This window comes from Protopterus annectens, chromosome 9.part0 (genome assembly GCF_019279795.1).
Source record: "Protopterus annectens isolate FY-2018-M chromosome 9.part0, PAN1.0, whole genome shotgun sequence".
Lineage (NCBI taxonomy): Eukaryota > Metazoa > Chordata > Ceratodontiformes > Protopteridae > Protopterus > Protopterus annectens.
In genome coordinates this window covers 684411283-684423488 of record NC_056743.1, presented here as the reverse complement: position 1 = coordinate 684423488, position 12206 = coordinate 684411283, and the positions used below count along the sequence as shown (strand labels likewise).

At 40.3% G+C, this 12206-nt stretch overlaps 1 protein-coding gene across 2 annotated transcripts in view; it reads right to left on the bottom strand.

Annotated features, from left to right (window-relative positions):
- Positions 1-12206, bottom strand: part of CCHCR1 (coiled-coil alpha-helical rod protein 1) — a 673784-nt gene that overhangs the window by 634866 nt on the left and 26712 nt on the right. The window lies entirely within an intron of this gene.

Below are 12206 nucleotides of genomic sequence, written 5' to 3'. Positions count from 1 at the left end.
CTATGATCTCCAAACCCATCCTCATACAAACCTATATGGATTCACCCAACTCATCACTGACCCCACCCATTCTAAAAAATCTCATTCAACTTCAACTCTCATTGACTGAATCCTAGTCTCTCATCCTTCTAAATACCATAACCCTGAAACTCTACCAAACTCACTAAGTGATCACTGTCCTATAAAAATTCTCAGATACTCCCCCCAATATACTAAACCCCATAGATTCATAACATGCCACAAATTAAGTAATTCTGACCCTGAAATCTTTAGATCCCTTCTCTCTGAAATAAACTGGACCCCACTACATCAACTCCCCTTAGATGAAGCAGTTCAGTTCTTCAACTCTACATTCCTAAGTATTCTAAATTCACTGGCACCTCCCGAACTATTCAAATTAAATCTAAACCATCTCCTTGGTTGACTAAAAATACTCGAATTTTACTTAAAATAAGGACAGAGCATGGAAAACCTGGACCAAAACCAAACTCCAACTAGATCAGCAGAAATATGGCCAAAAGACAAATAAACACTGTAAAAAAAAAAAACTTCTACCACAACCCACCCTCTATCTTTAAATCAAATCCCAATAAGTTCTGGAACTCAGTTAACCATATACTTCACCCAGGTTCCCCAAGCTCTCCAAATCCATGACCTGACAAAACACATGAGGAAACTGCAACCATATGTAAATCCTACTTTACTGACTCTATAACCAAACTGCTTAATCCCACCCCCACACAACCTATCTATACTAGCAATCTGACCACCTCAGACCCCGTATCAAAAAGCCCCACTACATACAATTTCTCATTGAAACCAGTTTCTATCAACCTTATCAAATCACTACTATCTAAACTAAAACCATGCTCCACATCTGTTGATAATATCCCATCTTCTTTCCTACAGATCGCTGCTGACCCTCTTGCCCTTCCAGTCTCCATATTAATAAACCGCTCCGTCTCAGAATCAACTGTCCCTACAATCTGGAAACAATTCTATACTCTCCCTATACATAAAGGAGAGAACTCCACTGATACATCTAACTTTAGACCTACTGCTATACTCTCTTCCCTCTCCAAACTACTGAAAAAATGTATTCATAAACAAACAATGCAATACCTAATTCAAGAAAATCTGCTTACACCCACCTAACATGGTTTTTGTCCCAAACCTAGTACCACTACAGCTCTTCTGTCCTTCCTAAATACTGTATCCCTTTTTCCAAGGATAACAACAAACTTGTCTCCTGTCTGTTCTTAGACCTCTAAAAAGCCTTTGACACAGTTTCACATCCTCTCCTTCTGCAAAAACTTACTAACCTTAATTTCCCCCCCACTATAGTATCTTGGTTCAAAAGCTCTCTCTCCAATTGTTGCCAGTCTGTAAAATGGCAATCAGCTCACTCACCTCTGCTCACCATAACAGGTGTCCCACAAGGTTCCATCCTTGGTCCACTACATTTTAATATCTTTACAAATCGTCTCTCCTCTTCCTGCCCTGAGTCATCTGTAATACACTATGCTGATGACTCAACACTCATTTCTGTCGCTGACTCTCCAGTTCAACTTACCTCAATTACACAGACTTCCTTCAACTTGGTAGAAAACTGGCTATCCAATAACCAACTTATTCTAAATAATAAAAAAAAAAAAACGAAACTATTACTCTTTCTTCCAAAAAACCTTCACTACATCAAACCATCCTTCTCAATATTTGTCCTAAATAATACCTCTATACAAGTAGACACCAACACAAAACTACTTGGCATCATCATTGATAACCACTTAAAGTTTGACTTGCATATCAACAATTACATTAAGAAAACACATCAAAAGTTAGGACTTCTGTACCGTAATAAAAAAATTCTTAATAAAGAAGCCAAGCTAACCATATCTAACTCCTATCTCTTATGCACCCTACTGTATAGTTCACAAATTCTAACTAATCTCAACACTGGACTACTAGCCAAACTTGAAGCAACTTACAACAAGATTGCTAGATTTGTTACACAAAACACCTACAAGTCCCATCACTGTCTTTCATTGAAAGAAGTACATTGGCTTGAACTACCCAACCTTCTCCAACTAACTCAGACACAGATCATTCATTCTATTCTTTATAAAGCCTCTTACTGTCCAACTCGCTCTCCACTAATCTCTTACTACACCCCAACAAGATCCCTTCATAGTTCTAATCAAGAATTATTATAAATCCATAAACCTAATACCAAAACTGGACAAAATCTCTACAGTTTCAAACCTCATAAGGCTTGGAATGATCTACCGCTCAAAATTAGGACTCTGCAGCAACAAAAACAATTTAAAACAGCTACTAAACAATACCTGCAATCTATATGGATATGTCAATGTAACCATCCCCCGTAAACCTTTTCTCTTAGCTCCCCAATCCCTCTTCTAGCCCATCTCTATCCTTCCTATCAACTCTCTCACCTTTCACCTAAAAACTCTTACGAATACAAATCATACATGTGTAATATATTTCTACTGCTTCAACTTCATTGTATTAAAATGATAAACTTTTTTGTATTGTAGATACACTTTTATCCTGTATCATTTATTGTACTGTTGATTTTTGTCTTGTTAATCTATGTGGAACTTTTCTCCTTGGGCCTCTGCTGAAAAAGGGCTACTAAACTCAGTCGGACTATCCTGGTCATCAAATGTAAAATAATGAATAATAAATAAATCTCAACTCCAAATACAAATCCAACTGACTTACACCTAGCTTCCTCTCACTACCAAGTATACTACTCCCTCAGTCTCCTCTCTTACTCTTCTATCTTCCCCTTCCATCCCATTAGCCCTTCTAGCTTGTTCCACCTTTGTGTGGAGTATCTGCTTTATATCTGTTTGAGTTTAGTGAAATATTTGTATATAAAATTTAGGTATACGAGTTTAAAACAGTATCCGTTTGAGCTTCGTACTGTCTGTATATACATCCTACCTTTATTCCTAGCCTCTAGCTAGATATTGGCATATCTGTTCATTACTATATTTCATATTGTATGTATAGCTAATGTTAAGTGCAGTATGTATTATTTGCCATTATATGTATAGTCAATTGTTCTTCACGTACTCTGATGCTCACTGGGGCTATATTAACTAACCGAACGCTTAGGTTAGCGAATCCAACTTGATCGACCCACATTAAGCGAACGAGCATCACATCGAAGAGTAGTAATGCCAAAAAAATCGAAATCCCATTAGTTGGCCCAGGCACACAAACCAAATACAAACATCATTACGTAAAGACTATTGTGGTTAACTGTCCGAGACAGCACATATATGACCGCATTCAATCCCTAATGCATATATAAACAGTTCCCAGGTTACAGCTACACTGTTTATTTATAAAGTATTTATTTTGCAGCCAGAGTGTAAAGCATGTGAAAGTTATCTTGCAATGCATGTATAAAGTAGAAAGACGTGACTGTGTGTGCTTTGCACATGCGCCAGACCGCAGAATGGCTAATAATACACTGCATACACCTGAGTGGTAGGGGAATGCTACAAAACGATAAAGTCACAGAAAGGCAAGGAAATGCTTAATGTGGATGGCTATTTGTTTAATCTGGAAAAGGCAGTCAAGGACAAACACTACTGGTGTTGTAAGCTGAAGGCAAAAGATAGGTGTAAAGGTAGGGCAATCAGCAGTACACAGCTTGACGGGAAAATGCTTTTGAAATGTACAGGACACCACCATCCTCCAGATATCACAGAGGTAGAGAAATACATAGCCTGTGATAATTTGAAGCAGAGTGCACGGGTGTGTAGGGACACACCCGCCTTAGTAGTAGACGATGTTCTAGCTAGCACATCAGTGAAATCTATTCTCAGTTTATCCTCATGTAGATCGCTGTTGCAGCAAGCTAATAGGGTGAGACGTAGGCATATCAAGAGTTGTAGTGCGGTGTGTACAACATTAGACACCGTTGATCCCAGTAGCTGTTGCCTAAAGGAAGGTACTTTTCTCCAAAAGCATAAAGTTGACATACATAACAACTTAACAGGTCTTGGTGTTTACAATAGCTGAAAATCTACATGATCTGAGTGAGGCTAGGATGTGGTTAATGGATGGGGTATTTCTAACCAAAGCTTGTTTATGTGGACAGCTATACAGTATACATGCCTTAGTTACGGTAGGGGCAATACTAAATGTCTGCTGCTCGAGTATTGTCTGATGTCCAAAAAGTGTTTCAAGTGCTATAACTTCTTGTGGGAGTGTCTGTTTGATCGTTTGAACAAAGCGAAGCAACGTGTGTGTGTTGAGTTTATCTTGTCAGACTTTGAGCTTGCAGCAATTAGGAGTGTAAAGTACAACTTTGCTGATGTCACCAATAAAGGATGCTTGTTCCATTTTGCACAAGCCATTTGGCGAAAGGTGCAGGCTTTAGGATTAGCGACCTTATATGGGAAGTGTGTTACTTTTCAACTAAGTGTGAAGAAGCTCACTGCACTTGCATTTCTGAATGTTGAAGAAGTTATACCCGCCATTCAGAACTTGTCTAAATCATTCCCTAGACCAGGCGAAGAGTTAATGACATATTTTTCAGATATGTACGTGTTAGGCAGGTACCGTAAACCGCTCACTAGACTGAGCAGTGTAGGTAGATTTCCCCCCATGTTTTCAGTTCAATTTTGGAACGGGTCAGATGTAAATAGGTTCATGTTTACTACGTACACAAAACCACATAAAGGAATGGCATAGGAGGGTTCGCTGTCTGTTAGGCAGATGAATCTGTGAAATACCGTGTGTTCTATCTGTTTTGGTAAGGAAGCAAAACAAGGTGAACAAGACTAGACAGGTTGTTATCTGCAGTATCACCTTCACCGAAGAAAAAGAAAACAATGGAGCGGTGCGATAGGTTGCATACTGTACTGCAAAATAAAGCTTCGTACATTCAGAATGACTTTTTACATTCTGTTTCCCTGCCATTGAAGGTGTAGTGCAAAACCATTCTGGTTACGTAGGGTTTTTTTGGGGGGTTTCATTGTTAATTACTCAGCACATTCTATTACTTTTCATTACTTATGTTTCCCGTCATGTGTGTTTCACAGTTTAGATTGTTGGTGATATGAATGGATGTTTCAGGGACCTCGTGGTTTACGGCATTTATAGCTATTCCTATACACAGTGGGTGCATCGGTGTTGGCCAAACAAAACAGTTCCACCATTTGAATTTTGTTGTTTACAGGTTTCACTGAACTGCCCTTTCGCTTAATGTGGGTCAGTCAAGTTGGATTTGCTAACCTAAGCAGTCGGTTAATATAGACCCTGCTCATTTATTGTTCTGTGGAGCTTTTCTCCCCAGGCCTCCGCTGAAAAAGGACCTGTGTCCAGCTGGGAATTTCCTGGTAAACAAATGTAAATAAATAAATGTAAAGGGAAGCCATGGGATGGAAAGAAAGAATGTACATGTATGGATGCAGGGGCCCACAAACACACGGAAAAGGCCAACACGAGAGGTGCTGACATAAAAGGGGGAGGCCTGACAATGGCTATACAACACATATGGACAGAAGGAAGGCAACTTGTGTTGCGGAAAACTGAACTACAAACATGAAAGTGAGCTGACACATAGGGAAGGGGAACACTATGAAGGAAAACAAGGTGATTTCTCGGCCCCTGACTGTGTTGCCAAGCAGGACCCAGGAAGAGGTCAGTCACAACCATTACTGCCCTCCCCACTCTTCAGGTGACCAGTGCTGGTGCCAAGCCACTGGTTCACAAACTTCTCAATCACATCCATTCATCTTCCATTGGGTAATGAACTGTGACCTACCAGAGAGAGCTGCTACTCTCTTCTCTTCATAGGTTCATACTAGGCTATCTGCCCTAGGGCATTTATAAGCCTAGCCAGAGTGTGTTTGGCTTTCGCCACCCATTTTAAATTAATTTTGCTATGCCCTTTTTCAAGGTTAGTATACTGTGCCTCTGTCTAACAGTGAAACAGAAGTGATACCTGGGGTAAACCTACGATCTCCCATCCACTCATCAAGATTCCTCTTGAAGAGAGTCAATGAGGGACTCTGCCTAACCTGGACTGGGATTTTATTCCAGAGTGAAGGGAGCCTCTGGTTTATGAATCTGTCCCTCCAGCATGTCTTATTTATTTCAGTGTTGAGGTTCAAGTCTCTCGAGCGCGTAGCACAATGGGATTTGGATTTTCTGAGGTGCAGCATGTCCATTAATTCCGGGTTGGACATGGCTTTATACGTCAGGCACAGATCACCTCTGAGCAGGTGGTATGCCACTGAGTAGAGCTGGAGTTTCTTTAACCGGGCAGCATATGGCATCTGTTTGAGCCCTTTGATCCTCTTGGTGAGGTACTTTTGGGGTCTTTCCAGTTGCTGCAGGTGTCTGGTAAGGTACATCCCAAAAGGGGCATTGTACTCAATTATGGGCCTGATGAGGGATGAGTAAAGAGGCACGATGACGTCCCCTGATCTAGATGTGAATCCCTTCATGATTAGGTGGGCTATATAAAATGTTTTTCTAACCACTTTGGCCACGTGGTTGTCAAATGAGAGATTGCTATCAACTTGGGTCTCCAGGTCCCTAGTTAATTCTTCTGTACTTAATGGATTACCACCTACGTGGTAATTTGTGGGCACTTTGTTTTTGCCAAAGGGGATGACTATACACTTTTTAGTGTTTAGCTTGAGGCCATGGCTCTGGCACCAGTTGTCTGTTTCTATGAGGCCCATTTGGAGGATGCTTGTGTCGGCTGGAGAGTCGATTATGGCGCCCAGTTGGCAGTCATCTGCGAACTTGGTCAGCCACAGTCCTTCCGTGTTGGCCTGTACCTCCGAGAAACATATACCGAATAAGAGAGGTCCCAGGACTGAGCCTTGTGGGACACCACTTGTAACTGGTTTAGAGTCTGACATAGCTCCAGCAATTCTAACCATGTGGGTTCTGTCCTTGAGCCAGTTTGCAACCCATCTAGTGACACAGGGGTTTATATTTAAGCTGGTGAGCTTATCTATAATGCCCGAATGGGGTATTGTATCAAAGGCTTTTGCGAGGTCCAGGTAGGCCGTGTGGACCACCTTCCCCTCGTCAATGGCCTTGGTGACTGTTTCAAAGAAATTGACCAGGTTTAAGAAGCAGGATCTGCCCTTAAAGCCGAACCGGGTAGGATCCAGTTGTTATCAACTCCCAGAGATCACCAGTGACACCTCCATATTGTCCCTGTCCCAGGACCTCAATCACCTGATAGAGATGAAAGTCTGGAGTCAGATGGTGAGCTGGCAGGAGCTGCCTGGGCATGATGGTGGAGTGAGAACCACTGCCACATCACAGGCAGAGTTGCGGCTGACAATGCACAAAATAGTGACATAAATGGAGAGAAATAAAAATATAAACAAAGACAGCAGGAAAGAAAAAGAGAGGCAGAAATGTTATTGTATGTATGTCTGACCATCAGCTTTGCAACTACAGGAGGTCTACAGTTAGTAATGCTGTTATATTGGAGGCCCTACTGATGACTAGATACAGAACGTCTTACATACCTACAAGAAAATATGTATACAAGGGTGCGGTACTATAGCACTACTTGGCTCGAGGAGGAGCAGTGTGTAACAGTAGCATCATTTTGGTGTTCATGCACATAAGTGGCCATTGAAGCTATGTATGTGGATGTACCCCAGTGGATATATTGTGTGGGACAAGGACAAATACACACTATGTTGACATGGACGGTGTTATGAAGTTTGCAGGCCTACATGTAAATAGTGCCAGTGTGGTGCATCAAAGGCAAACAGGACCAAGGTGGTAACACAGGCAGCTGGCAGTATATGGTCAGCAACATAATGTAGGCTATGTAACATGAATACCATTTGTATGTCAGTTTGAAGCAGCACCAGCACAGACATCTGGTGGGCTAATGCACGACCAGTATTATGAAATGAACACTCAGCTTGCCATAAAACATTCATTTCTATGGCATTGCCTACAACATGGTACTGTACCAACAGCCCGGCATGTTACGCACTGTATGGCACTTGGTAAGATCTATGGGCATGATGAGCTGGCCATACGTTTGCAAATGTTTGATGAGCTGATCTCAAAATGTTCTGTGCACATGTGGTTTATAATGCCAATATATATACAAATGTTGTGTCAGGCAGTACCTGTAAACTATTGTGCACATCAGTGGAAGGGTCAATGACCTCAGCTGCGATGTGGGGAAAATGTAGTAATAGTACGACCTGTAGAGGTGGTAGCATGCAGAAATGGAAATATGTAGGTTGTGTAACTTAAAACGTATCTCTACAGAATTATAGCAGTAGACTATAAATTCTGTATGTCATAGCAGCATTGTATCTGCAACATGACGTATCACACTGTCATTTGCATCTGGACAGATGCCATATTCTCCTCAGATACATGAGCTTGCTCTCTGCAGTCTCTTTTTGAGCTGAAAAACATTAACAAAACATGCAATTATGTATTACATGTCCTGCAATGGTTCGTTTAACTGCATTCACAAAAGCAAGGCATTGATCTTCCCTACACAATTACTAAACATCTCAGGAGCACTTTCTCAGACATCTTCCTCCTACTGGCATAAAATGTTGAGATGGTGCCTGTTCAGGTCATTTTACTGGTACCTGTACTACATACCAGAATTGCAAATGCCAGGATCATCAGACACTATCCTAACAATGCTGTGCCATGCATCCACTTTATACTGGGGAACTTCATAGCAGTACCCCAGTAGGTGCTCCCGGTGGTCTTTGTACATCAGTTACAGAAATATTTTGCTCTCTTTAGAGCACCATCTGCCATACTCAGTGCCTTCAGAAGTCAGTTGTAACAAGTTGCAGTTCAAAAAAAAATTGTGGCTGCCTTGCACCCATGCAAATTGCTACTGCTGTTGACCTATGATGTGCATCTTCATGCACCTCATTAGCAAGATAAGTTGTGATGCCACTATAGCTTAACTTGAATATACATGGCATGGCAAGTTGGTGTTAGTGTGTGAACTATGGCATGTAAGGAGTGTAACATCAGCACAGCATCTATATGTTTCCATTTCTGCACGTTACCAATTCTACAGGCCATAATATTACAACAGCTTCCCCACATCGCAGCTAAGGTCATTGACATGTCCACTGATGTGCACAATCATTGCAGGTACATATGCAAATACACAAAGGTGAATGAGTCTTTTATTGTGGCCATGGTGAGATCCACAATGAGTTACAAGAGTTTTGCTACAGTCAGCGACTCTGGCAGTAGTGTACCATCATGAGAAATATTCACAGTTATGAATCACATCACCATGTTGTTTATCTTTATTTGCATTCACCATTACCCTCATTTTCATGCCATATAGTCATTTGCATAGATATGCCTCTGAATTGGCTCCCCCTGCATGTTGCCACTCTTGCAAATTTACCTGCCATGATGCACTAAACATTTCTGAATCCCAGGGAGAGTCCTAAAGATAAGCAAGTCTATCTATCTACTTTCCTGACACTGAAATACTCTTTTCCTCATAAAAGAAATCAATAATGACCTCTGAACTGTAGCGTTTTAGGTAGATCCAAAATCTGTATAGGGATAGTTGACATTTTTGTGTGCATTTGTCTGGCACAACAGACACTCACTTAACACAGAATCAACCTATTCCTAGGAGTCACATTTTCTCTTGCACTGCCCTTGCCTTTACTATAAGTAAATGAGGTTTGCGGGCAATTTTAACTGACCATCTCTGTAAAGTAGCTGGAATTATCAGTCTATTATAATGTTACTTTTGTAGATTTCCTTCTTTCTTCTAATGAACAAATCTAGAATATTTACATGACTTCTATGCTATTTAAAATGCAAAACTAACTTTCAGCAATGCATCATCCTTCTCAATTTTCCTTTAAATCTCCTCCAGTATCAGCACTCTAAACAACGAACACTGTCAGCATGCTGAGATAATCATCTACTACTTTTAATTATACCCCCTTTCTTCAGATAACTGTGGATAAGTAATTTGCAGTGCCCTCCCCCATTCTTGAACTTCACTGAGAAATATTATGGTGACACCCTTCGCATCTGGAAATGAAACAGTTGTTTTGATTTGAGACAGTAAGTGTTAAACATAGTCTCTTTTGGCTTATGGTCAGGCAAGCATATAAACATGTTCCTATACAAACAAATATGAAAATGCTTAGAACAGCAAAACAACAGATGCAGCCTCTTTTTCAACTTGGGAATACATCTTTTCCATATCTTTTAAAGTTATTCTTACACAATTTTTGATTTAACTTTAATGTCCACACTTTAATTAATACAGCACCCAGACCTACTGTCCTAGCATGCTTAGGTTGCTATGTGGCAACAAATTTTCCTTGCAGTACATTTGGTTGGGGACACATGGCTAAAGTGAAATTCAGCTGCAAAGACATAGGGTTGTCACAAATTTACTAGAGTCACAAAGAAGTAAGCAGTGCCATGCTCACAGCTTCAATAACCGAGCGTGTAGGGACAGGGGGATAATAACAAGGAGTTCCTTTGGTTATTTTAGCTTTGGAGGAGTTAGTGATACCACTAGAACAAAACCTGGGACTTTTTCAATAACACCCACTTTCTTAAACAATTTGAATTCTGGCTCTACCTTTATTCTTTACATTTTGTTGCTCCTGTGCCTACTGACCATAAATCTTTTTACTATTGAGCCAAGGCCATTCATTTCCCTTCCCTTATACAAAGTATGTATCCAATGCAGAATGGAGATGAAATCCACATGGGGTGGCTGTCATTCTGGCAGCCTTGTGGTTTGCTTGTGCCACCAATGGCATTCTGGCAACTAAGAACATTTTGTTTATGGTCTTAACCCCACCCCTGGTAACTACACAATCACATGTGTCACTGTCTATGTCCTTTAGATCCTTGCAGGTGCTCGTTCTGCATATTGCTACAAGGGCTACAGTAATCAGTTTGGGCAGTCATAGGTCATGACCCCTCTACACTTCCTTGCTGTTTCAAGCAAGCCTCCACTTGTTCTGGAGGCATCAGTGAGTCAACTGGAATCCAACTTCCCTGCCTCTCCAGAACAGGCACACTCATCCCTTTCTCCCTGCCAGACCCATTGGGTTCTCAAGCCTATACTCATACTCAGGTGGTCTGGATCATTTTTCTATGCCATGGAGCTGGCTTGTTAATTTCACTTTATGACATTAATTACTTTATGACATTAATTATAACATATCTTGCATTTTGTCTATGCTGCTAGCTCTAAAGAATAATCTATATGTAATGTGGAAGTGTTCCAATTTTTCTATACAGTGAAATACGTTTTGGTAGTCTTTCAGCAAACTATTTATTCATGAACTGCTTTTTATAATTCCAACAGAATAAAAATAATACTACACAGAAACAGGACCGAGATAATCAACATAAATAGAACATATACTGTTAGTCAAACTCAAAATAAATGTTCAATGACAAAAGATAAGCGCTTTCACAATTTACAATTGCTTCATCAGACCATATCAACAACAAACTGAACATGCCAATAAATAGTATTACATTATTAGCTACAAAACCAACAATGAACATTTCACATTGGCATGATGCAAAATATTACGACATATCAAGACGTTTCATTCATAAAACCAAAGCAGTCTCTAAAAGACACATTCCTGAAAATAAAAAAAGGCATAAAAATCAAATGAGATTAACACATAAACACACAAAAATAAAAATACTGTATCATCTCTTCAACTTCCGAGTTTTTAATATGAGTTTCAAGAGACACAAAATCATTCAGCCCTACCCCTTTATGTGATCTGAGCCTCAGGATCCAGCTCAGTTCTACACACACTGTCTCACCAAATCCCCCATCCTCATAAACAACTTCCAAGACCCTGAAAAGAAACCTATGCCCATCACCCCTCTCATTCATATGCTTACCAAGGGTACTATAGTTAAGTCCTCTGCAGGTACAATAATAATGATCCCTAATGCGTTCTCACAAATGTCTGTTGGTTTTACCCACATAAAACTATCTGCATGACACACAATGAGCTAAATACACCAAATTCCTTGCATTACAGTCAGCATCAACCTTAAAATAATGTGTCTTCCCATCATCTAGATGCATTTTCTTGTATCTTGTGGACTGTCACTTCTCATTATTCCTAACCCTTTAGGGTAACACAATCTATGCTTAAGTGACTTCT